This window comes from Bos javanicus, chromosome 2, assembly GCF_032452875.1.
Source record: "Bos javanicus breed banteng chromosome 2, ARS-OSU_banteng_1.0, whole genome shotgun sequence".
In the NCBI taxonomy this organism is placed as follows: domain Eukaryota; kingdom Metazoa; phylum Chordata; class Mammalia; order Artiodactyla; family Bovidae; genus Bos; species Bos javanicus.
The window spans coordinates 52890362-52917225 of NC_083869.1; the positions used below are offsets into that span (position 1 = coordinate 52890362).

Sequence of the window (26864 nt, forward strand, 5' to 3'; positions counted from 1 at the left end):
TGCAGATGGTGACTGCAACCATGAAATTAAAAGACGCTTGCTCCTTTTAAGAAAAGTTATGACCAACCTAGAGAGCATATTAAAAGAGACATTTGCCAACAAAGGTCCATCTAGTGAAAGCTATGGTTTTTCTAATAGTCATGTATAGCCCAGAGATAAATCCACGCACATATGGACACCTTATCTTTGACAAAGGAGGCAAGAATATACAATGGATTAAAGACAATCTCTTTAACAAGTGGTTCTGGGAAATCTGGTCAACCACTTGTAAAAGAATGAAACTAGAACACTTTCTAACACCATATACAAAAATAAACTCAAAATGGATTAAAGATCTCAACGTAAGACCAGAAACTATAAAACTCCTAGAGGAGAACATAGGCAAAACACTCTCCGACATACATCACAGCAGGATCCTCTATGACCCACCTCCCAGAATATTGGAAATAAAAGCAAAAATAAACAAATGGGACCTAATTAAACTTAAGAGCTTCTGCACATCAAAGGAAACTATTAGCAAGGTGAAAAGACAGCCTTCAGAATGGGAGAAAATAATAGCAAATGAAGCAACCGACAAACAACTAATCTCAAAAATATACAAGCAACTCCTACAGCTCAACTCTAGAAAAATAAATGACCCAATCAAAAAATGGGCCAAAGATCTAAATAGACATTTCTCCAAAGAAGACATACAGATGGCTAACAAACACATGAAAAGATGCTCAACATCACTCATTATCAGAGAAATGCAAATCAAAACCACTATGAGGTACCATTTCACACCAGTCAGAATGGCTGCGATCCAAAAGTCTACAAATAATAAATGCTGGAGAGGGTGTGGAGAAAAGGGAACCCTCTTACACTGTTGGTGGGAATGCAAACTAGTACAGCCACTATGGAGAACAGTGTGGAGATTCCTTGAAAAACTGGAGATAGAACTGCCTTATGATCCAGCAATCCCACTGCTGGGCATACACACTGAGGAAACCAGAAGGGAAAGAGACACGTGTACCCCAATGTTCATCGCAGCACTGTTTATAATAGCCAGGACATGGAAGCAACCTAGATGTCCATCAGCAGATGAATGGATAAGAAAGCAGTGGTACATATACACAATGGAGTATTACTCAGCCATTAAAAAGAATACATTTGAATCAGTTCTAATGAGGTGGATGAAACTGGAGCCTATTATACAGAGTGAAGTAAGCCAGAAGGACAAACACCAATACAGTATACTAACGCATATATATGGAATTTAGAAAGATGGTAACGATAACCCTGTATACGAGACAGCAAAAGAGACACTGATGTATAGAACAGGCTTATGGACTCTGTGGGAGAGGGAGAGGGTGGCAAGATTTGGGAGAATGGCATTGAAACATGTGAAATGTCATGTATGAAACGAGATGCCAGTCCAGGTTCAATGCACGATGCTGGATGCTTGGGGCTGGTGCACTGGGACGACCCAGAGGGATGGTATGGGGAGGGAGGAGGGAGGAGGGTTCAGGATGGGGAACACATGTATAATTTTTTTAAATTAAAATTGAAAAAAAGAAATAATAAAATAAAATAAAAAATAAATAAATAAAAGAGACATTTGCCAACAAAGGTCCATCTAGTGAAAGCTATGGTTTTTCTAATAGTCATGTATCGATGTGAGAGTTGAACTATAAAGAAAGCTGAGTGCCGAAGAATTGATGCTTTTGAACTGTGGTGTTGGAGAAGACTCTTGAGAGACCCTTGGGCATCAAGGAGATCAAACCAGTCCATCCTAAGGGAAATCAGTCCTGAATATTCATTGGAAGGACTGATGTTAAAGATGAAACTCCAATACTTTGGCCACCTGATGTGAAGAAGTGACTCATTGGAAAAGATCCTGATGCTGGGAAAGATTGAAGGCGGAGGAGAAGGGGACAACAGAGGATGTGATGGTTGGATGGCATCACCAACTCAATGGACATGAGTTTGAGTAAGCTTTGGGAGTTGGTGATGGACAGTGGCCTGGCGTGCTGCAGTCCATGGGGCCGCAAAGAATCAGACATGACTGAGCTATTAAACTGAACCGAATTCATTCAACAATACTGAAATAACACACAGACTCCCTGGAACTCCAGTTTCTTTGCTTCTGGCTGACTTTTTTACATCAGCTGAGTGTAAGACTTCATATTGGGCTCAGAACTTTTGACTTGCAGTTTTATGTTTCTGATTAATAATGCATGGGAAAAATAAATACTACTGTTCAGTAAATGTGGTTTGGTAAACAAATTATTTCTGAATACAATGTCTTTGGAGAAAAATCATTAAAGAAATTCCCAGTGATTATAAAAGGGTCTTTGGAGAGCACCTCTTACCTACCTAAAGAGGTGAATTCAACCAGAAAGTCTCAAGATCAGTTCCAGGACTTAGATCTATGAGTCTCTGAGTTCATTCATATCCCAAATACAATTTCATCCCTAATCATGTGGTATTGAGAATCCATTGAAATATGGCAAAATAGTCTTCCTTCCAAAATTCTAAAGAGTATTGCAGATAAGTTTACCAAGAAAAGTATAATTCTTGAGTTTGGTTGTGTACCTGTGACAGAGACTAGCTGGTTAGATTCTTGTTAATTCCATTTCCTCTTTCTATGCACACAGGGATAGTCCATTTCCCAGCTTCCTTTAGGTCGGACCATGTGACTAGGTCCTGGCCAACTAGATATTGATGGAAATGATATACAACACTTCCAGAACTGGACAGAAAAGTGTCCATGTGATCTTTCACAAGTTCTCTTCTCTTTCAGTAGTAGCAATGGAGATCATGTGTGGAAGTCATACAAAAGAGCTTGGATCCCGTAGTCACCACTTGAAAGAGGCCCTCAGAAAGCCTTTTTAACTATTTTGTGAGCAAGGAATAAATTTTATTATGTTAGTCCATTGAGATTTGGGGGTTATTCTTTATGTTTTTGTTGTTGTTTCAGTCGCTATGTCTTGTCCAACTCTTTGCGACCCCATGGTCTGCAGCATGCCAGGCTTCCCTGTCCTTCACTATCTCCCGGAGCTTGCTCAAACTCATGTCCATTGAATCAGTGATGCCATCCAACTATCTCATCTTTTGTTGCCCCCTTCTCCTCCTGCTCTCAATGTTTCCCAACATCAGAGTCTTTTTCAATGAGTCAACTCTTCCCATCAGGTGGCCAAAATATTGGAGCTTTAGCTTCAGCATCAGTCTTTCCAATGAATATTCAGGGTTGGTTTCCTTTAGGATTGACTGGTTTGATCTCCTTGCTGTTCAAGGGACTCTCAAGAGTCTTCTCCAGCACCACAGTTTGAAAGATCAATTCTTCAGCACTCAGCACTCAGCCTCTTTATGGTCCAACTCTCATATCTGTACATGACTACTGGAAAAAACCATAGCTTTGACTCTACGGAACTTTGTTGGCAAAGTAATGTCTCTGCTTTATAATATGCTCTCTAGGTTTGTCATAGCTTTTCTTCCAAAGATAAAACATCTTTTAATTTCATTTGTTATAGTAGCTAGCATTAAGCATCCTTACTAATACAATATCAAGGAAAATGTCAAAAATTTTGGACAACAATATAAATTTTTTCTACTGAAATATATATTGTTGAAGAAATTCCATACAACATTATACAGAATTTCCATTTGCCTAGTAGTCTTAAGAAATCAAGATGAATGTCGCTATCTTGACATCACTCTTGTCTTCATCACCAGCAATATTCTGGCCAGAATCTCTCTGTATCAACCATTATTATTTTCCATTAGGCACACCCACAAATCACTCCAGGGCTTTAGGCTTCAACCTAACTTGTTCCCATCTTTGATTCAGGAATGAGGTGGATTTTTTGCTTTTTGTTTTGTTTTTCCTGGTGTGCTGTGTGCCATTAGGCACGTGGGATCTTAGTTCCCTGACCAGGGATCTAAACCCACACTCCCTGCAATGGAAGCCTAGAATCTTAACCATTTACTCACTGGATTGCCAGGGAAGTCCCTCGGCGGTGGTTCTTAAAGACGATTTGAATATTGTAATCAGATGTCATCTGCACTTTCTTCTCTCCTCTAAAAATACATCCTGATGAAAATTCTGTATCTTCTTGATTCCATTTTTTCTGGCAAAACCACTGTGCAGCTCAGCAATGCCAAATAGGTTATATTTAATGTGTCTACTCTATTGAGTTTGGAGTGGCGATCAGAGAGACTGAATTGTGAAGGATTCAGAGGTGGAGTCCTAATGGCAATTGCCTTTGCCTATGGCCAGAGGTGGCACCAATGGTAAAGAACCTGCCTGCCAATGCAGGAGATTAAGAAATGGGGGTCCAATCCCTGGGTCAGAAAGATCCCCTGGAGGAGGGCATGGCAACCCACTCCAATATTCATTCCTGGAGAATCCCATGGACAAAAAAGTCTAGTGGGCTGCAGTCCATAGGGTTGCACAGTCAGACATGACTGAAGAAACTTGGCACGCACGAACACAGGACCAGAAAGTGGGGAGTGAAGACACATGTGTCCCATAGGGCTGTTGCTGGTTTACACTGGGTTTCTGAGCATTATGTGTCTAGATTTATCTGTCTACTCTAGATATGGTCCAGTTTTGTTAAAAGTATTAAAACCTCCATTTAAGGCCATACTCCTGTTGCAATAACTACTGTTAGTTCCTCAGCAGTTGTAGGTTGCCATACTCGAGCTGTTTTCACTTAGATCAGTCTAGTCAAACTTACTTTGTCTGACTAGTCTCCAATTCCCAGGGAAGACGACACTATATATGACCTAGTATCCAGAATCTAGAGTCACAGACATACTAACAGATTCTGTGTCATCTATCAAAACACCAAAGGTGATGGTAAATATTAGGAAGTAAACATTAGCATATATTGTTGGTGGGAGTGTGTGTTGCTATAAATGTTCTATGGCACAATCTAGTAATATGGATTAAAATGTGAAATATATCTACACTTTGACACAATAATTGTACTTTTGGGAATTTATCCTAAAAATACAAGTGGTCATTTACATTTAGTGACATCACTTATAGCTATATTTTGAATAACAATAGCCATTATTAAAGAATTGCTTAAATAAGTCATGCTATATCCATGTAATGAAACACTATGCAGACTTTGAATAAGATAAGGTAGACCCACGTCATAAAAAGTTGTCCAAGATAGAATGTAAAGTGAGCAGTGCAGGTTGCAGAATAATTTGCATAATTTTTGATATCTAATATGCAGTATATAGAGCAGTACATATAATATTCTGTCCAGTGTTTCTACAAAGTCTCCTACAACTTGAAAATACACTAGAAGTACACATCCCACATGTTAAAAGGAGTTACATCTGTGGGATAGAATGGAAGCAAGGGGAAATATGTGATGGAAATAGTGCTACACTATCAGATCAGTCGTGTCCGACTCTTTGTGACCTCATGGATCGCAGCACACCAGGCCTCCCTGTCCATCACCAACTCCCGGAGTTCACCCAGACTCACGTCCATCGAGTCAGTGATGCCATCCAGCCATCTCATCCTCTGTCGTCCCCTTCTCCTCCTGCCCCCAATCCCTCCCAGCATCAGAGTCCTTTCCAATGAGTCCACTCTTCGCATGAGGTGGCCAAAGTACTGGAGTTTCAGCTTTAGCATCATTCCTTCCCAAGAAATCCCAGGGCTGATCTCCTTCAGAATGGACTGGTTGGATCTCCATGCAGTCCAAGGCACTCTCAAGAGTCTTCTCCAACACCACAGTTCAAAAGCATCAATTCTTTGGCACTCAGCCTTCTTCACAGTCCAACTCTCACATCCATACATGACCACAGGAAAAACCATAGCCTTGACTAGACGAACCTTTATTGGCAAAATAATGTCTCTGTTTTTGAATATGCTATCTAGGTTGGTCATAACTTTCCTTCCAAGGAGTAAGCGTCTTTTAATTTCGTGGCTGCAGTCACCATCTGCAGTGATTTTGGAGCCCCCAAAAATAAAGTCTGACACTGTTTCCACTGTTTCCCCATCTATTTCCCATGAAGTGATGGGACCGGATGCCATGATCTTCATTTTCTGAATGTTGAGCTTTAAGCCAACTTTTTCACTCTCCTCTTTCACTTTCATCAAGAGGCTTTTGAGTTCCTCTTCACTTTCTGCCATAAGGGTGGTGTCATCTGCATATCTGAGGTTATTGATATTTCTCCCAGCAATCTTGATTCCAGCTTGTGTTTCTTCCAGTCCAGCGTTTCTCATGATGTACTCTGCATATAAGTTAAACAGGGTGACAATATACAGCCTTGGCATACTCCTTTTCCTATTTGGAACCAGTCTGTTGTTCCATGTCCAGTTCTAACTGTTGCTTCCTGACCCGCATACAGGTTTCTCAAGAGGCAGGTCAGGTGGTCTGGTATTCCCATCTCTTGAAGAATTTTCCACAGTTTATTGTGATCCACACAGTCAAAGGCTTTGGCATAGTCAGTAAAGCAGAAATAGATGTTTTTCTGGAACTCTCTTGCTTTTTCCATCATCCAGTGGATGTTGGCAATTTGATCTCTGGTTCCTCTGCCTTTTCTAAAACCAGCTTGAACATCAGGAAGTTCACGGTTCACATACTGCTGAAGCCTAGCTTGGAGAATTTTGAGCATTACTTTACTAGCATGTGAGATGAGTGCAATTGTGCGGTAGTTTGAGCATTCTTTGGCATTGCCTTTCTTTGGGTTATATATTGTATTTTCAATTTTTTAAATTATTGTGTAGTTTTATCTGTACCTCATTTCTTCATCTGTAAAAAGTGAAGTAATTCTAGGACAAACCCTATGAAAAAGTTGAAAGAGGTGTGAGCGATGTCAACACTTTAGATGGCTCAGCTTTAGAACATACGATATTGGCTGTTGGGAGAAATAAATGAGCTAATTCATATAAAACATTTAGGATGATGCTTCAAATATTGTAAGAGTGGAATCAGTGTTGACTCTTATTGTTCTTGTTATTATCGATGCTTTACATTTCCAATATTCTTTCACATTCATGTTCTAATTCAATCCTTGGACCGCCTCTTGGGATAGGAAGGGCATGCAACATCACCCACAGATTCAAAAGCTTTCTCCAGCATTTTACTTGGTTCACACATCATGCCATTTGCTTCTCAAAACAATCCCAGGTGGAATGTAGCACATGTAGTTAAGTTTGCTTTGCTTACTTAAATTAACTGATGAAATTTAAAAAAAAAATTGTACATGTTTGACATTTTCACCCAAGACATAGGGATAAAATTGTTATGTGTTATCCTCACATGAATATTTTCATTGATGAGATGCACAAAAGCAAGATTTGGAGCTCTTGAGTTATAGGATGCGACTCAATGCTCATGTCCTTCTTGAGAAATCCTGTGATTCTTGGGAATAGATTTTGTTGTTTTTCCCTCCAGGCTTCATAGCTCTTTGCTCAAGTCTATTGCATAAAGACGTATTTTGTAAATGATACACGTAATATCAGTATATTCTTTATACTTATCTCTGATTTTTCCAAACCTGGCAGACTCTCAGGCAAATAGTGGCTGCCTAGTAAATGGTTAAAAAATGAACATGGAACTAAGTGAAAGAATGAATTAGTGATGATTCTGTTTTATTCATTAGAAAATTAAAGCCCTGAATAGAGGAGTGGATTGCCCAATTTCAAAAAAAACTACTAGCTGGAGAAGCCAGGACTCAAGCCCAGGTTGCACACAGCCATGTCCAGAATGCCATCACATGAGGTGTAAAGCTTCAGACCCAAATGAAGCAGTAGGTATGCTCTGCCTTGAATGTGCCTACCAGACGAAAAGCCACCCCAGATGGCATATCCAATTTAATCAACATCACCTGTGAGCCAAACTGAACAGTAAATGTTAAGACAGGATCACTAATAATGGGGACCTGGAATCTAGCCAGAATTAAAACAATGATCTGCTTAACAATCCCTCTGGGCTGGATGCATGTGGAGAACGGATAAATGCTGGATATCGAAACAGCTGTTCTATGGCAAACTGAAATGGGGCAATCATAGATAGCAAAGGGAGAAGAACACTTGAAAGTTGTCTTAAATAAAGTAGCGTTTTAAATAGTGTGTGACCTGGCTGTGGCCTTTTAAGAAGCAACCACCCCACACAAAGTACCCTGGCATGCATCTGCGGAGAGTGAGGTAGCTTTTGGTTAGCAAAGCCTATGAAATTATAAAAGGCAATGACAGTGATGGGCATCAGTCCCCAGTGTCCAGACACAGGATTGGTCCAGACACCGCCTTGAAGATCGGTGCCCTAAATGAAAATTCCACACGTCATCACCTCCTGAACTTTGCCTAGTGAACACGACCATTGTCTATAAACTTCCTGTAGGCATTGTATAAACTACCCTGTTTTTCATATTCCTCTATTGTCTAATTCTTTTAAGATGATAATCACATTGTGTCTTCACAGCACAATCACTAATTGCTTTCAATCAGAAACCGAAGTTGATATTCAAAATATTTACCAAGGAGACACAGGCATAGAGCAACCAGAATGCCAGCTTGATGCTGTCCTGACTTGCATCAGCGATTGTTCTTATTCATCAGGGCCTATGACTCTCCATTATGAAGTGTCGTAGGACGGCGTGCACACACAGTGTTCTCAGGAAGGACTTCTTGATTGATTGACTCTCCAAGTTCATTTTTATACTTGTCTGTCATTTGGAGAAATCCCATATCTGTGTGTAATTTATCATCCATGCAACTGTATTAAAATAAACATGCCAATTACAGACTAGGACTAAAAAATAAGAAGGCAACCATGTAAGAAATCGGTTGTTCAAAAGCATCATGTATTCAGGAGTCATTGAACAAATACATACTCTGTATTACTCTGCTGATATTTGGGAACATAAAGCTATATCAACAACTGCGCTTACTTTCTGGAAGCAATAGATTAGCAGAAATACAGATTTTACCACTGCTACCATCAACTATAATATGACCAAGTATTTTAAGAATCAGTTCAGTATAATCATTATAACAGCTGCAAGATCACTATACGGTTGGTAAGTGTAGTTGAATTTCGTGTGTATAAACATTGGATCATCTCATTCAAAGTTGCCACTATGGGAATTCCATTCACAGCTTCCATGGGAGGAGGCTAGCAGCTTTGTTGGATTAGCAACAGTACTAGAGAGAGAAGCCATTGTCTTGTAAAAGAAGCTCCATGTTTCTAAGAGAATGAATTTTCATATTTTATAAAAGCAGTCTGCAAAATATACTGTAGTTGTGAATTTTCCCACATTCCCTTCTCTAATTGTTTTGCTAAGAATTTAGGTAAACTGGTTCAGAAAATCCAAGAGATTTTTAACTTGTCACCAAAATGCCTTCTGATTTTTACCCTTTGATATAAAAAAGTTATTGAGAGTAACTTTAACTAAATCTCTATACCCATATAATAACATTTGATGAAAGGGAGTTTATATAGTAGGAAAACTTCAGGGAAACAAAAGAAATTTTCAGCCATTTTCCTTTGTCCTTATGTAATTGGATCACTTGATCCCAATCGGTAAACTATTCATCAACCAGTTCATTTAGATTCTAACAAAAATTTGAGCATTCCTTAACCATTTTGATTTGGACAGACATTTGTTGGGTATCTGCTGAACTCTGCTACTTCAGTGAGACAGATAAAGGACTATAGAGAAACTATCTCAAGGAGTTTATAGTTAAATCCAGAGAGGTAGACATGGAGGTAAACGAGAGCAACACAAAATATCAACCTTTGTGAGAACACATTATCAGGAATTAGTGAGTGTCACAAAGAAATGGGTGTTCTTTCTTCCATATACAGTGGTCTACCAGGATAACCGGCTTCTCTTGGCTCAGCAGTAAAAGAATCCCCTGCCAATGCAGGAGATTCAGATTCTATCCCTGGGTCAGAAAGATCCCCTGGAGAAGGAAAAGGCAACCCACTCCACTATTTTTGCCTGGGAAATCTCATGGACAGAGGAGCCTAGTGGGCTACAGTCCATGGAGTCCCAAAGAGTCGGATATGACTAAGCCACTGAGCACGCACGCATTTACCAGGGTAGCCAGGTTCCAGAGAGCTCTCTCTGTGAGACAGCTATCTCTGGGCCATAGCCTACCGACACTCTTTGTATGTAAACATTTAATTAGTACACTCTTCTACGCTTGTAGCTTTCTGATGGTTATTGTGGTATTCATGTTGATGGTTTAAATATGTTCCTGAAGAACTATACCTACTGGATTTCAGACAGTAAGGTCCCAGTGGATAAGAAAACCACCTAAAGTGGCATGATATGTTATCTTAGCTGTAGCTTCGGGATTACTTCTGATGCATCTTTAGTTCTGTGAAGAGACACTTCATGATGGGAAGAAAACCAGAGTGACAACATGAGAGTGATCACAAATGCTTTCTACAGTCAACACATTCCAGATTATTTGTTTTGAGCCTGGTCTCTGAGATACCTTCCAGGTGACCAAAATAATTCTATTGTCTCTCTAACATTGTTTGGTATTGCTACCAATTGAATTTCAACTGTAAAGCAGCTTTATAAGAGCACTGCCATGTCATATTACAGGGAACAGATGTCAAAATAAAGGTTCACTAACTTGAAGCAACTTATATACATAGAACTCAGGTGTGTCTTTGACCACATGAAGAGAAGGAGAAATTGTATTTTGTGCCATTGAATTATACCAAGGACAGGCTCTTTCCTTGAGATGCCAACAGAGGAATTTTGTTAGCAGTATTCTGTGAACAAAACACTTAAGAGAATGTATGTATACAATAGTTTAAAAAAAAGGGTTACTGACACAGATGCCAATTTGGTGGGGCATATGGAACATTTACACTTGCCTTTTTCTTTCTTTCTTGCTACAGCTGGTGCTGATTTAGTATGTGAAATTTTACTAGCAGGAGTGCTAATCAAGACCGAGATTCTGTAAGGATTTAGTCATTTATGTAGGGGAAACTACGGGTATCATTAAAAAGTAGAAGATCATCTTAGGAAAAGCATTATCGTTATCAACCTCATTTTTAAACTAAACAGACACAACGGTACTGTAAGTATCACTTTAGCAGCCGAAAAAGTCAGAATGTTTTCCAGATAATGTTCTACGAGGATTGCACCCACCGTTTAAAGTCGTGGTGGAGGCGTGTTGAAGTTGGTGCTGCTGGAGCCAAGCAGGAGGGTGAACCATCTCACAGTTCGTTGTATAAGTTTTCTGCGTAGTGGTTCAGCAGAACTGCTCTGTGGAAAGATTCCATTTTTAAAGAATAAAAGAGCATTGTAATGATACGGAAGATGGATGCATTTTTTTTTCCAGAATGATTTGGGGGTGGGGAATTGGGGTGATGGGAAGAAATGTGAGTCTTGATTCTTCCCCCTTATATTTTTGAATACAAAGTTTTGCAATCTGAGGCCAAATTTCACTAATCAGGAAGGTGTTGAGAGAAAAATGAAATAAAATTTAAAAAATCTTTCCCAAGTGGCGACAAACACACCATCGGTACATTAAATATGTTGTCCAGGTGGTGTGGTGGAGTTGGAGACCTGCGCGGCAGCTACGAGACATCTGCTGCCTGGGGAGACTCGCAATGTGGCAAAGTGGAGTTTGTAGCTCCCTGTGGAAGGGTGCCAGCTGCCCAGGGCTTCGCTTCTCCAGATGAACCAAGAGTCTTGTTGGTGCTTCAGATGAATCCGGTGCATCATTCCTACCCTCCTCACCTCGAGAATTTAAGGGACAAGGAGGTTTTGCTGTGAAAAAAAAGCCAGGTGGATGTTGTCGGGTGAGGTGCTGATCAGGTCTCTCCTAGTCCCACCGGTTTTGTCCACCAGTGTGGCGACAAGCACAAGCCTGCAGTTAAGCCATTTCATTCTGTCTCCACGTGTAATTTCTATGACTTGCTGTAGTTACTTAACTCTGTTCATGCTTCATACTTTAAATACTGTCAGAAGAGATATGTGAAAAGTAAAGTTTGCTCAAATGTAAGCAACAGAATATTTTATTTTAAAATAATGAATGGCCATGCATGTTTTAGATGGTGGGTTTCATTATTTTAGAATATTTTGACATAAGTATGGCACCTTTAAAAGCAGACTACATATGATAACTTGTAAATAACCATTAATAACTAATTAAAATTCACTTACTGAGCATTACCACACACCAACCACTATTAACCACTTTTGTTAAAAGCAAAAGAGACAAAGCCTATGTAATACAATCTATAGCCCTAGCTCAAAATCTAGAATCTTTAAAAATTAATTAGTAAATCTCTTAATTATTTTATTTATCCAGTCCTTAATGATAATTTTACCATAAGCATGACCATCTGGGCTATCTGATTAAAACTGGGAAAGTTGAAGACCTACCCTCAAAGGCACAAAGAGGAAAGATTGAGTAGATTTGGACTGAAGTATCAAATTTTAAAACAAGTGATAGTAATTCTTTCCCTTTCCATCAGAAATATTTTACATCTACAATAATGCCTAAGAAATGTAGTTTCATGAAAGAAAAGGAAAGGGCATCTAGTTGACAGGATATTTGATTGCTTAAATGCACAAGAGAGTAACAAAATTTAAAAACGCAAATATTAGTTTAAAAAAAGTATATGATTAGTCATTTGCATACACATACACACATGCCATTTAAAGTATAGTGATTTTTAAGCACTAATAAGTTCCTTTTAAAATTCTGTTTAGGCTATGTGGAAGGAAAGAACTTTTATTTCTGAAATTGCACCTGATGTATATTTTTTGAGAATTTGTTCAGTAAGGCGATCATTTAAGTGGAAAATATTTGTTAGAGGTCATAGGAGGAAAAACCCTTTATCTCCCCTTTCCATCTACTTAAATCTGCCCTTACTCATTTATCACTGCTGTCATATTTATGGATAATAAGGGAAAATAAAATGCCTTATTCAAAAAATAAACAGGTATTCAGAGTCTTTAAAATACAGCAGGTTAATCTGTTGAAGCATAAATTAGGATGGTCTACAGACTGCTAACAGTGACAGCAAGCATATGGCAAATTTGAACTGTCTGCGGGTCAACTTTTACTTTTGCTTTCCAAATGTCTGTCAGTCATTGTTAGGATCTAAATACATGTGTGAATGGGTGGAATTCAGCAAGATGAAATTGTTCAGCAAATTCTTGGAGCAAGTGAATTGTTTTTCACTTTGTCTCTCATCTATAACCTTCCTTGTCTCTCATATACAATATGCTTCGAGAGCAGTCTTTTGAAATTTTACCCCCACCCCCACCCCGCCAAACAGCCCTTTAAAGAGTTGTGTTGCCTTTTCTTTGTTCAGTTAGGAAATAGGTATATAATCGTATGCGCTCTCTCTCTCTCTGTGTTTGCGTGGGAACGTTTGTGTGTATACATGTGTTGCTTTCTCTAAGAACCAGTCAGGTGCTCAGATCATAGTTTTGCGGCTATTACAACTGTTCCTAATGCTGTGATTGTACCTTTCACTATTGTAAGAGTAAGTCATCTTTTATTTTCTCTTCTTCCATTAGAATATACTTGCTCTCGAAAGCCATCGATGTTTGCAGCACTGGAGACCAAGAGCACTGCAATGATGATGTATTGTTCTGCCAGAAAGAGTGGGAAGAGGGGACAGCAAGGATGCCTGGGACAGAGAGGAGGCAGCTTACAGTCAAAGACGTGAGAGAAGAAAACCAAGGAACCAGAGGTTTGAAATATGAAAAGTCTTGAAATCAGCAAACGACCAAGCATCCAAAAAGATGATGGCCCTGAACTCAACAACTTTCCCTGAATGTGCATGGAAAGATACGAAGCGGCCTGAGTTTTGAAACACTTTCTTCGGAACAACTCTAGTTTCAGCTCTGAAAAGGTGATGGAGGCAAATGTTGGAAGAGAGAAGAGCTTCTCCTTTCTTCAGGACCAGAAGAATTCCGACCACATTAAAAAATCATTGTCAAAACCAAAGCCTGGAGAAGTTGTTTCACCTCGATTGAAAGCCATAAGAAAAAGTGGCCTTGACTCAGTTAAGTCCTCCTCCTCTTCACTCCGAGGGATCTATTGCTTCAGCCTTTGGAAAAAGAGCGGTATCTTCTCTAATGATTTTCTCATTAACAATTCATCCATTTGTATTAAGCTTTCTGCACTTCCAAAGTGCTTTTGCATATGTATCTCATAAACTGAGGCATTTAGATTACATTTTAAAAAATCTTCATATTACAGACTGAAAGGGAAAAATCTTTAGAACATTATTAAAATCTCAAAGACATGAAAATAGCTAGAAGAAATTCAATTAAATTTCCAAGATATCATGTTCTCCATTTCCCATAGAGTGAACTTTCATTCCATTTCCTTTGTGGGTTTAGAATGCGCCTTTGTGACAGCCATGCTTGGCACATGGTTGTCACTCAATAAATGTATGTTAAGTTAGCCTAATATTCCTGATATGATGAAGTCAGAGAGAAATAGATTTTAATTCTAAATCTGTCACTTAATTGCTCTTTCTTAACCTTTTTTTATACTTAAATTGGAAATAACGATTCTTGCACTAGGTCAGCAGTGTGCTGGTAAATGTTTAACAACTTCGTCATCTTCTCCCTTCTCCCCACCACCCTCCCCCCCATAAAAAAGGGCCTGGTGCGTAGCTTTTGCTGGTTTCCATAGTGTAAGTACTCCCACCACGGACAATTTCAAGCCTCCAACATGACATCACTGAATACCCAATTGAGAAGAGATGTGAATAATTAACTCCTATGGGCTAATAGAAGCCAGTTCCTGCACATCACTGCGTGGCTTTAGGTATGTGGTTTGATTTCATGGAATTACTCTTCTGTTTTACTGCAGTTTGTAACACTAAAGGTATCTTAAGACTTAGTACTTAAGTGGATGGTGCTGGTGCCATGCTGTTGGATCCCTTGCATGCTGTGAGACATCCACTTCCTGACTGCTGTGGGGATAGGCTGATAGCCATTCATAGATGTGCCTTCCCTGCAGAATTACTCTTTAACAGGAGGTACCTCACCAGGAAGGGCTTCCTAGGTGGCTCAGTGAGTAGAGTCTGCTTGAAATGCAAGAGATGCAGGAGACATGGGTTCAAGCCCTGAGTTAGGAAGCTCTCCTGGAGGAGGGCATGGTAACCTACTCCAGTATTCTTGCCTGGAGAATTCCTGGACAGAGGAGCCTGGTAGGCTACAGTCCATAGGGTCACAGAGTCAGACACGACTGAAGCGACTGGGCGCACATGCATGCACCTCACCAGGAAGTCTACATGCCCCTTTCCAGCACTGCCCCTCCTGTATAGACAATGACTGTCTGACCCAGCGGTAGAGAAGTGTTATCCTTTTGCCATAAACTGACCAACTCTGTGGTACAATGTGTACTCCAGAACTTCTTATGGAAACAAATGAATGCCAAGACCACATCCTTCCTTAGTTCTTCCCCCTGCCCTCTCCTGTAGCCTTTAGTCCCATTCTTTCAAGAGCATTCAATAAATAACCCAAACAAGAAGTCCTCTCTTAGATTCTGCTTCTAGGGAACCTAGGGCTTGCCCGATGGTTCAATGGGTAAAGAATTAACCTGTAATACAGGATATATAGGAGATGCAGGTTTGATCCCTGGGTCTGGAGGGTCCCCTGGAGGAGGAAATGGCAACCCACTCCAGTATTCTTGCCTGGAGAATCCCATGGACAGAGGAGCCTGGCGGACCACAGTCCTGGCAGGCTACAGCCAGAAAGAACTGAGCAAGCAATAGGGAATTTAACCTAGGGTAGCTGAAAGCAGATGTGGTCTTAGAAAGCAACTTTTAAGGATGGGATTCTGAAGTTGAATTCCAGGCAATGTGCACCAAGCCCCACCCCCCAGCTGCTGGGAGGGAGGCTATTGATCACCCTAGCTACACTGTGGCAGTGACATTGTGAATACTTTCATCTGTAATAAGCTGGGATACAGTACGGGTAGAAGGGATGTAATAATTGGCACAAAGTCTCAGGTATTTGAGAGAAAGGGGAAAATAGTAATTGTAAAGACGGTGGAACTAGATGGCTATTGCTAAGGGCTATTGATCCAATGAAGAGAGAAAGTGACAGGCTCAGATCTATTAGTCAATAGTTTAAAGCACAGTGGTAGTCAGAAAGCCCTCTTGTAAATGTTTGAGGCTCTCATCTTCTGAGGTAGAAGGTCACACACAGCTGATGATCAGATATTGTTTGGTTCCTTTATATTTAATTGTAAAAGTGGCTGAATTGAGGAGAAGTCTGAATTCTCAGAACAGACACATGTCCTGTGTCAAAGGTAGGTTCTAATAAGAAGCAAATGGGGTCTGGGGAGGGATTTTGGGGTAAATGTGCATGAGAACCCTGAATCTATTTCCCTAAAACCCCCAGTTCTGTAGAGGTGGCTTAATTCTTGATGGAAGTTAGATTCTTTTCTTGCTTGAAGAACATGAAGAACCCTTAAATGAGAGAGGTCTCTTACAAGACAATGTTTCTCCTTGACAGGTCTTCCCTCAAGTCCTCTCTTGGCCTATAACTTTGGTCAGATCAAGGCACTGGCTGACTGGAAAAAGGATAGCAATTTGCAGGACTTGATTATCATGTTCCAGAAAGAAGCAGGAGAGTTTGTCTGAGAACGGACCATCATAGTATTATCAGATAGAGGTGGAGATAATGCTGGTCAAGGGAGAATATAGGCCATTCTCTAATGACACAGGATTTAACACTCTCACAGGGGCTTGGAGGACAGTTCTAATATGCTGCTGAGGTTGTTTTTGGAGGTGAGTAATAGCACTTTTCTACAATAAATGAATGGGCTTCCCTGATGGCTCAGATGGTAAAGAATTTGCCTACAGTGCGAGAGACCTGGGTTCAGTCCCTGGGTCAGGAATATTTCCTGGAAAGGGAACCCACTCCAGGATTCTTGTCTGGAGAATTCCATGGACAGAGGAGCCTGGCTGGCTATAGTCCTAAGGGTCACAAAGAGTTGGACATGACTGAAGGACTAACACATACACACACACACACACACTAAATGAAGCAGAAGTCCTGGAACTGCCATACAGTCCTGTGGAGGACACTGCAGAGGAGAGGATTGCAAGGCTCAGAGAAGGAAGCTGCTGCTGTGAGTTAACCACGTGAGGCTTCAAAACCTATCGACGGGCCAAATTCTTCACAAGGGTCTGGAGGACATTGAGTTTACCAAGGAAATAAGGAAGGTATTGCTGGTGATGATAGGCACACTCAGTGGTAGAGTGTCCACAGGCTGGGGCTCATGGTGGGAGATGCTACAAGGGAAGTGAGCTCCCTAGTAGCAGAGCGGTTAACAGGATCCTTGAAGAGCCGACATTTCCCGTTATGACTGAGTATTGTCAGACCCTGATACAGGAATATTCCTTGAGGACACCAGTGAGCTACTTGCTAGATATTGACTACATCAGACTCTTCCTACAGTATTTCCTCTTGACTGGATCCCATCCTACTCCAGGTATGGGTTTGCCTTTTCTGCTTGGAGGTCCTTAGCCAGTACCACCCACTGAGGGTTCACTGAGTGGTTTACAGTCACTGACAGGCAATCCTGCATAACATTACCATGGACCAAGAGACCACTTTGCAGCAAATAAGATGCAGCAGCTGGTATTAGATCATGGAATGTATTGAATGGCTTCTTGAAGGTACAGTCTAGCTGAGGGGCTGGCTTAGAGATGGTAGGCTAAAGCAATGGAGTGCTACCCTTCAGAACATGCTGTGCAACTGAAATTAAGACCATTATATGGTACTGTGGCCTCAATAGATAAAACAGATGGGTCTGGGAATTTAGGGGTGGAAGTAGGATCGATCTTCCTCTTCATTGGTCCTAGTAACCCACGTGGTCAGCCTGTGCTTGCTGTCTCTGCAAGACTGGGCTCTGTAGGTCCTGAGGTCCTAGTTCACAAATAAGCATGCTTCCATCAAGGATCAGAGTAAAATGCAATAAACACAAGTCACTGTCATAGCACTCTGGCTTCTCCTTATAACTGGCCATGATTATCTCAGAAAAGTGGGGCTGTGCTACACAATGGGAAATATGTGTGCCTCTCCCGCCCACTGTAATTGGTACCTGTGAAGAGCAAATACAATAACTATGACTTGAGAATGACATAGAAACAAGAGGCCAGAGATGAGGGCCTGGGTCAAACTACGTGTCAAGCTACCTGGACCAACCAGAGTGCAGACCGAAGGGGAGGAAAGTCTAAAGTGAGTGAAAAGTGGGGAGAGAGTGAATATCAGTTATTGCTTCAGAGTTAACTGCTGCAGTGGGGGCTCTGATTTGTTCCACTAACCTTCCTTTTTAAACTTTTCCTGGAAATTCTGACCAACCAGAATCCTGAAGAAGCTGTGTCTAGATGGAAATATAGTTATCCATGGCAATTATGTGGCCTAATTATAAAGGATTTTACAGTCTCCTCTGTATTGTGGTCTCTGGTTTTTGATAGACCTCTAACAAATTATTTAGTCCAAACTTGAGTGTGTGAGTGCATGCACGAGTGTTTGTGTATGTATGTCTGTATGTTTTGAACATGAAAATATTTGCAACCTTGATGATCACTCAAGGTCATGAATTGTGCCAGAGGTCTATCCTACAGATTCATGCTGTCCAAGCTCAGCTGGGCTCTCATTGCTGTTCAGTCCTCTTTCTGTCTCTAATTTTTCCCTATTGTACTTCTCACAGCTGCTATTCCACACCCTCTCCCTTCACCCAAATTCAGAAAAATATTTCTGTACTTCGCATACCAGGAGTTGATTTCAGAACTTACTCTACAGTGATTGAGCTATATCTGTTCCAAACTACCTAATCCTCACTTGGCTTTGGGATGTTCTTCGGTGGGTCTATTTTTCTATTGGTTACTCCTATTCCTTTTCTCATCCTTCAAATAGAGCTTTCCTACAGTTCTCCTTGGTCATTGTCACCATCCTAAGTCAGGGACAAAACACATCAATATCCTCTTATCTTCAAGAGGGAGGGGATATATATATATGTGTGTGTGTATATATATACACATATATATATGGCTGATGCATGTTAATGTAATAAGAAACAAATACAGTATTGTAAAGCTGTTATCCTTCAATTAAAAATGTAAACAAATTCTCTTATCTCTTCTATCAATGATACATTCATAACATTTCTCTTCTAAATCTGCCCTTGACTGGCATTGCCCAGGTTCGAACCTCATATTCTCCATGGGGATAATAGACACCATCAATGTCTCTCTTCTGTATGTCCACCAGAATAATTTTCCTAAAATTTAGACTCGATTCCTTTTTCCTACTCAGACTTACTTTTTACTTCTATAAAGTATTGTGTTGTCTATTGTGAATATAATACTTTATATAGTGAAATACAGCATACTAAAAGAATGGATATAGTATACTGAAGTTGCATTTTTTAAAAACAAAATGATCACTGCTCTTAATTCAGCCTAAGAAATAAGATATTACCTTTGTATTTGAAAGCCTATGTTTTGTGAGTTTCTGCCCAGTTGAAAGCCCCCTTCCTCTGCCCTGAAGGTAACTACTTTCCTGAATTATGTGGACTAACCCCAGCCCTTGTTTTCCTTCAAGTTTGTCATGTATGTGCATGTATTAATCTAAGTAGAAATCATATGTGCATATACTTATAAAAATCTGAATCTCTGCTATTTTATTTAGCCTTCTTTTGTACTTTATATAAAAGGAATCATAATGTATTACTCTGTGACTCAATATTAAGTATTAGAGATATATTTATGTTGATTTATCTGGGATTCATGTTTCACTGTTGTATACTACTGCATTCTAACAAATATTGAATCACAATGTTATACACTTGAAACATACAAATTTATTTACCAATTGTATCTCAATAAAAAAGAATGAATTTCAATTTTTTTTTCTACTGCTGTCGGACATTTGGATTGATTTGTTATTACAAAATATGCGTCACTATACATGTTCTTATATACGTTTGCTCCTGTTCATGTATTCAAGAGCTTCTCTAGAATATACACCTAGAAATGCTGGGCATGCACAGACGCACCTATGCCAAGCAACTCCAAGTTGTTTTCCAAAGTAGTTTCACCAATGTATTCAACTTTATTCTACATCAGCAGTGTATAACCTTTATTCCACGTACTGCTGATATCTGGCATTTTCAGACTTCTGAATTTTTACCATTCTGTTTGGACATTATAACCTTATATATAACATTATAGTTCATGCTAGTTTTAATACACATTGCTTGATTGTCATTTCCATTAAGAAATATTTTCCTATGTTTACTGTCTATTCATCTTTGGAAAACTTTTTGTTATAGGTTCTTCTCATTTTAAAGGGACTATTTGACTTTTTCATTTGAATTCATAAGATTTTAAAATTTATTCTAGACAGTAGCAATGCTTTTTTACTCTTTCCCTTTTTGGTTTATGTTTTCTGCTTGATTTAAAAATTATTTATTACCCTGCATTGGCAAATGTATTTTCCTCTAATTTTTAAAATTTTTTACTCTTGCTTTTCCAGTTCAAGTACTTGATCTATCTGGGATTAATTGTTTATATAGTTGAAGATAACAATGTTTTCCATATGGATCATCACTTGTCCAAGCATATTTTAATGATAAATTTATCCTTTGCTACTGATTGACAATTCTAGTTCTCTCATATATCAGGTTTCCATCAAAGTGTGTAGATCTGATTCTGGCATTTCTTTCTTGTTCCATTGGTCTATAGGATTATTTCCACATTAATGCCACAGTGTCCTAAATAGTATATTTTGTAATAAGTCTTACCAACTGATAGGTCAGGTCCCTCCACTGGTTATTACTTGTTAGGTGAAAATTTGTTTAGACTATCCTTCAGTTGTATACAAATCTCTCTTCCTTTATGACTCTATCTCCCACTCCTTAACATAATTTTATGATTATTTATAATTATTCTTTAATGCATTTGTCTTCCAAATAATATAGGGAGAAAAAGAGGAGTTACACATCAAATATGCATTACTATTTACGATTGTTTGCTGTATAGCTTTTTTATTGTTGCTCCTTATTGCTTCATATGATTTTGAGTTATTGTCTAGTATACTTTATTTCAGTCTGGGGGACACTTTATAACATTTCTTATGGTGGTGGTTTAGTTGCTAAGTCATGTCTGACTCTTGCGACCCCATGGACTGTAGCCTGCCAGGCTCCTCTGTCCATGGGATTCTCCTGGCAAGAATACTGGAATGGTTTGTTATTTCCTTCTCCAAGGGATCTTCCCAACCCAGGAATTGAACCCTGGTCTCCTGCATTACAGGCAGATTCTTTACCAGTTGAGCTATGAGGATACTTACAGAACATTTCTTACAGGGCTGGACTACTGCTGATAAACTCCCTTTGATTTTTTCACTTGGAAATGTCTTAATTTCACCTTCATTTTTGCAGGATATTTTATTAGATACAGAATTCTTGGTTGACAATTTTCTTCTTTCAGCACTTATATATGTCATCTTACTGCCTGTTGACCTCCGTGATTATGAAAAGAAATCAGCTTATACTCTTTTTGAGGACCCCTTGTATGTGATGAGTTGCTTCTCATGTGCTATTTTCAAGATTTGCTCTTTGTTTCTGTCTTTTGCAAGTTTGGCATGATGTGCTTGGTGAGAATCTCTTTGTACTTATCCTGCTTAGAGTTTGTTGAGCTTCATGGATGTGTAGGTTTATGTCCCTTGATTTCTCCTCTAATCTTTTAGTATAACAAAGCAATCTCATAATTTTCTAATGTTGAATCAACTCGACTTTTATAGAATAATCATGATCTGTTAATAATGTGTTGTCTTCTTTGTATATCCCTGGACTTAGTTTAATAATTTTTATGTGAGATTGACTCATAATTTTCTGTTTCAAACTGACTCTGTATGGTTCAGTATAAAGGATATGCTAGTTTTTACCTATGTTAATGAGTATTTCTTTTTTCTCTTTTCTCTAAAATAGTGGAATAATCTGTTCCTCGATTGCATGGCAAAATGCATCAATAGAACAATTTCAACAAGCTGCTTTTCTTTGGGAGAAATTTTAAAACAATATTTTTAGTTTCTTGGGAGAGTTCTAAGGTGACTCAGATTTTCTACGTCTTCATGAACAAGTAAGTTTACAAATCTTTCTAGAAATTTGCCCATTTCACTGATCAATGTAAATTTACTATAACAAAGTTGATATAATATTCTCATACTATCTTTTTAGGATGTGCTGCATCACTAATTAAGTCCCTCTTTCATCCCTCATTTCATGTATTTTGCATCCTTTGTCCCTTTTTTCCCCCTTGATTACTCTTTTTTTTGTTTGTTTGTTTGTTTGTTTTTTATAATTTAAGGACTGGGAATCCACAGTTCTAACCCCCGCATCAAAGATCCCAGCCCCTGGTCTAAACCCTCTCAAGCCCACCCCCCTTGATTACTCTTGTCAGAGATTTGTACCTTATTAGTCTTATCATAGAACTAACTTTTGGTTGTATTGGTGCTGCATATCATATCTTTGATTTTCATTTAGTTTTCATTGTTGTTGTTGTTAATTTTATTGTTTTTTTTCCCCATTTACCTTGTTGTGTTGATATCTATTTCTGCTCTGGCCTCAGTTTTGTGTCCTGTCACTAATTCATGATTCACTGAAATTCAGGTTCTAGGCCACCAGAAATCTGCAGATACCTCAGGGCAAAAGTCTGTTCCAAATCTCTTTAACTCCTTGAATTCTTTGTGATTGATTTCCAGGGAGTCTATTATTATAACAGGTCATCCAAGCATTACAAAAAGTTGTCTTTTCTTTTTTGTCTACCTTTTTTAGGTGTGCTCCCCAATAATTTCTCAGAAACTACTTGGCTTAGAGCTCTCAAACACTCCCCGTGTCTCCTACTGTGTTGGAAACAGTGTACAAATTCCTTAATTTTCTAAGGGATATGACCTCAAACCTGTCTTTCATGGCTTTATTTCCCATCAGATGATTTTCTTTTCCATATGGAAACTACTTTTTAATTCTTCTAGACCCATATCAATGTCATTTGTTGGCAATTATTTCTTAATTTCCCAGTCTGAACAAAAAAAACAGTCTGTTCTATAACATGAGTAACAGGTTGTACTGATATCTTTACAACAGAGTTCAATGTTTGACAAGGGATGCATTTATGGCCACTTCTCCTGCTGGATTTTGAGTTCACTTAGGCAAGAACTGTGCCCGACACGGAGTAGTCATTCACTCAGTGCTTGTGGAATGAATCAGTGGAATTTTGAATCTCTCTCCTCATTTAACATATATTTTCTCCCAGGTCCCACCTTTGATGTGCAGGCGATGGAAGGAATTAAAAGTAAAGTAATAAGACCCTAGAGCCACCGGGACTTTTCTTTTCTGCAGATTTAAACACCTGTGGCCCAGCTCTTAAATGGTATTAGCCAAATTACACCAAGCATTTTGGTTGTACCTTTGGGTTCCGGAGTCTAATTGCTTGTAATGAAACACTGGAGTCATAATTTGATGGTCTGTAGGTTTCTCAGCTGTTTTTCTCTATGAGAAAATATATAATGGGATATTTTGCACGTGACTGTCTATATTTTATATGCAACACATCAGTGTTGTGTAAATTTTGTGAACAACTTCTATTATCTTTGAAACCACAGAAGCAGCAAACAGTTATAATTATAGTCTGAAGAAGCTATAGTGTTTCAAATATGCCTACAGTAGTGGTATTACAATGAGAATGTTCTGTTTGCCTGCAGCTTTCACTGTGCTCAGTGACATCACAATTATACTAAATTTTAACAGAAACTTCTGTCCTTAAACAGAAACAGCTTGTTGGAAAATCTAAGGGTTTTCTTTCTTCTGAATTTTTGGGTTCTTCACTGCATAAAAGTGGGAGAAATGGTAAATATCGTGGCATAACTCCATTGTTCGTTACTTCCCGGCTGGTTTTTACTATCATGGAGTAATAGGTATTCTACTTTACTCCACATGGGGAATGAATGCACGTTATTTAAAACTTCTTTCTGTGCATCTGCTACTTGTCAACTCATGATCTTCTGATCCTTGAAGATTTGACAACCCTGTGATTTGCTTTAATGGAATTACTGAAAAGTTATCAACAAAGACGTTGCAATGTAAGAATGCAAAGTAAGTCTTTAGATGTTTAGAGGGAAATGAACTTCAAAAGGGGAGTAGTGGCCACAAAGAAATACCTGAATCATTCGATTTTTGGTGTGGTCCTGCATGTCTTTAATTTTGTTGAATGGGAGAGGCCATGTTTATGTTGTCTTCCCTTTTCCTCAGCTGTGACTTATTTTTTCTGTAGCTTATTAATCAATGCCTCATATGGTACTGAATATACTTCAGAATAAGAAAGTAGTATCAGAGGAGCATTCTACTTGGAAATAGGAAAACTGTCTTCTAATCTCACTGCCATTTGTCACTGACTATGGCAGAATCATTGGATTAATTTTTCAAGTTTTCTGGGACTTTCTTTATCTGTAAAATTTAAGCAGTTCGTTAGATGAGTGATCCTCCAAGGGAGGCCTCTGGACCACTAACATTAACATGATCTGGGAACTAGCTATAGAAGCAAATTCTCAGTGCCTCCCCCACCCCCAAAACCCATGGATTCAAAAACTTAGAGGGTGAAACCCAGCAATCTGTATTTTAATAAGTCTTCTAGGTGATTCCAAATGTGTTAGTTGCTCAGTCATGCCAATTCTTTGTGACCCCATGGACTGTAGCCTGCCAGACTCCTCTGTCCATGGGGCTCTTCAGGCAAGAATACTGGAGGGGTAGCCACTCCCTTCTGTAAGGGATCTTCCTGACCTAGGGATTGAACCCAGTTCTCCCGCATTGCAGGCAGATCCTTTACAGTTTGAGCCACCAGGGTAACCCAAAGAACAACTACATGATTCTAGAGCGTATTAATCTTTGAAAACCACTGGATTAGATAAACTTTAGGAAACTTCCAACCCTAAACTCCCATGAGCCTCTATGAATTTCAGGGTAATTTAGGATTAAATTGGATGTTAAGTAAGCATATTCTTCTGCTTGTAATTAAATTTAAAATTTGGATTCCAAACACAGATTTAGAAACATATGTAAGAAAAAAAGAAAAAGGATGCTGAAAACGTTGTCCAAAAATGCGTAATTACTCTGAAAATGTTTTTGAATATAAGCATTTGTAGAATCTGCCTCCATTTGACATCCCAAAATGAACTTGGTATTTCTGTCATACATGTATCTTGATGAATATTTCCACTGAATGATCACCACTGCTTAATGGCTGTGATTTCAGAAAGAAAATAATTTAAAATTATTCAGATTTATTGTAATTCATTTCTTATATTTACAGAGGATAACAGTTAATAATCTGTTCTACATAAGTGCACATATGGCTAAAATTTTTGTTATTGAATATTTGGGCCTTTGGTCTCCTATATAGGGAAATGTCCTTGTGTTTAACCACTTCTGTGCTTTGTTAACATATGCTTTACCTAACAGTCTGTCTGGCTCCATTTTTTATTAATGCAGAAGCATTTTGGGTGGTGATTTTAATTTTCTAGTATTGGTCTGATTATATTAACCAAGGCTTTATGCTTTCCAAGGTCGCCAAAGGAAAGAGTTGGAGAATCTTTTATTCTTAGTCTAAATAAGTTAATACATATAAATATGCAATAGAAAATGTAGGAAATCATTAAAAAAATTCTGTAGAAAATAAAAATGAGAACTGGCAAAAGGAAGTGGGAGGATTATCATTTATTTTGCTTTGATGAATTAGATACAATCTGAATAGCTATTCTCAATAAAGAGTGGCCACAACTCTGCTTATCTTAACAGAATCCTTAGTTTAAGACTGGAACATATGTCACATTTCATGTAACTCTTTTCTTGACCTATGTCTGGAAGCCTGTGAAAAATTAGCTGAAACATTAATTGGTTTTATATATTTATTGCAACTGGAAATAGCCCAAAGAGGCAAGTTAGTTACTCCCAAAGGCAACTTAGGGAGTTAGTTGCTAAATACAAAATCAAGTGAACTGTAAAAGCCATTTTTAAAAAGTTATTCATTTAACAAATATTTATTGAATGGCCACTATGTACTAAGCATTGTGCTTGACACAGAGGTTAGACCAATGGATAAGGCACCTTGCCTATTAGAGATTAATATCTAGTTAGGGAGAACAACAGTAAAAAAATGATTATGCAAATTATGATTAAAAATACAGTGCTATACATGTTATGAAAGAGTTGTATTGGTATATAGACTGCAGTCATATACAAAATTGAAGCATAGAATCATCTGAGGATGGGGAAAGACTTTGATACAAGTTATGTTCATAGTCACTTTGACTACTATTTGGAGAATAGTTGGTTGGAGGCAAGAATATTGTGAAAAACCAGTTAAGATGCCATCATAGTAATCCAGGTACCGTTCCCTGCCATCATGGAACTTTTGTTGTAATCCAAAGGTATACATAAAGTACCAAGAATGAATAATAGAAAGTTGCATAACTTTTGTCCTGATTTTCTGTCATTGGATAGCAAATCATTTCATAGTCTCATAGTTCTATGAATTGGCAGACTCAGCTAGTGATATTAACTTGAAATTTCTTATAATGTTGCAGTCCTTCAGTAATAGGTTCTGGAGTCATCTGAATAATTAACCAAGATGGCCTTCTTTGCACACATGTCCAATACCTTGACATACCAGGATGTAGCTATTTTTTCAGCAGGGCAGCCTAAAATTCTTTTTTTTTTTTAAATTTTATCTACTTATTTCATTTTGGGCTGTGCTGGGCCTCTGTTGCTGCTCAGGCTTTTCTCTAGTTGTGGTGAGGAGGGGCTAGTCTCCGGTTGCAGTGTGTGGGTTTCTCTTGTTGCAGAG

At 38.8% G+C, this 26864-nt stretch overlaps 1 protein-coding gene across 1 annotated transcript in view; it reads left to right on the forward strand.

Moving 5' to 3' along the window:
• The window catches only part of GTDC1 (glycosyltransferase like domain containing 1), a 504344-nt gene extending 484462 nt beyond the window's left edge, over positions 1 to 19882 (forward strand). Inside the window, exons 15-16 of the transcript XR_009740792.1 lie at positions 13510 to 14773; positions 16471 to 19882. The gene's annotated coding sequence lies outside the window, so the exon portion shown is untranslated. The remainder of the gene's footprint in view (positions 1 to 13509; positions 14774 to 16470) is intronic.
• Positions 19883 to 26864: the final 6982 nt, after the last annotated feature.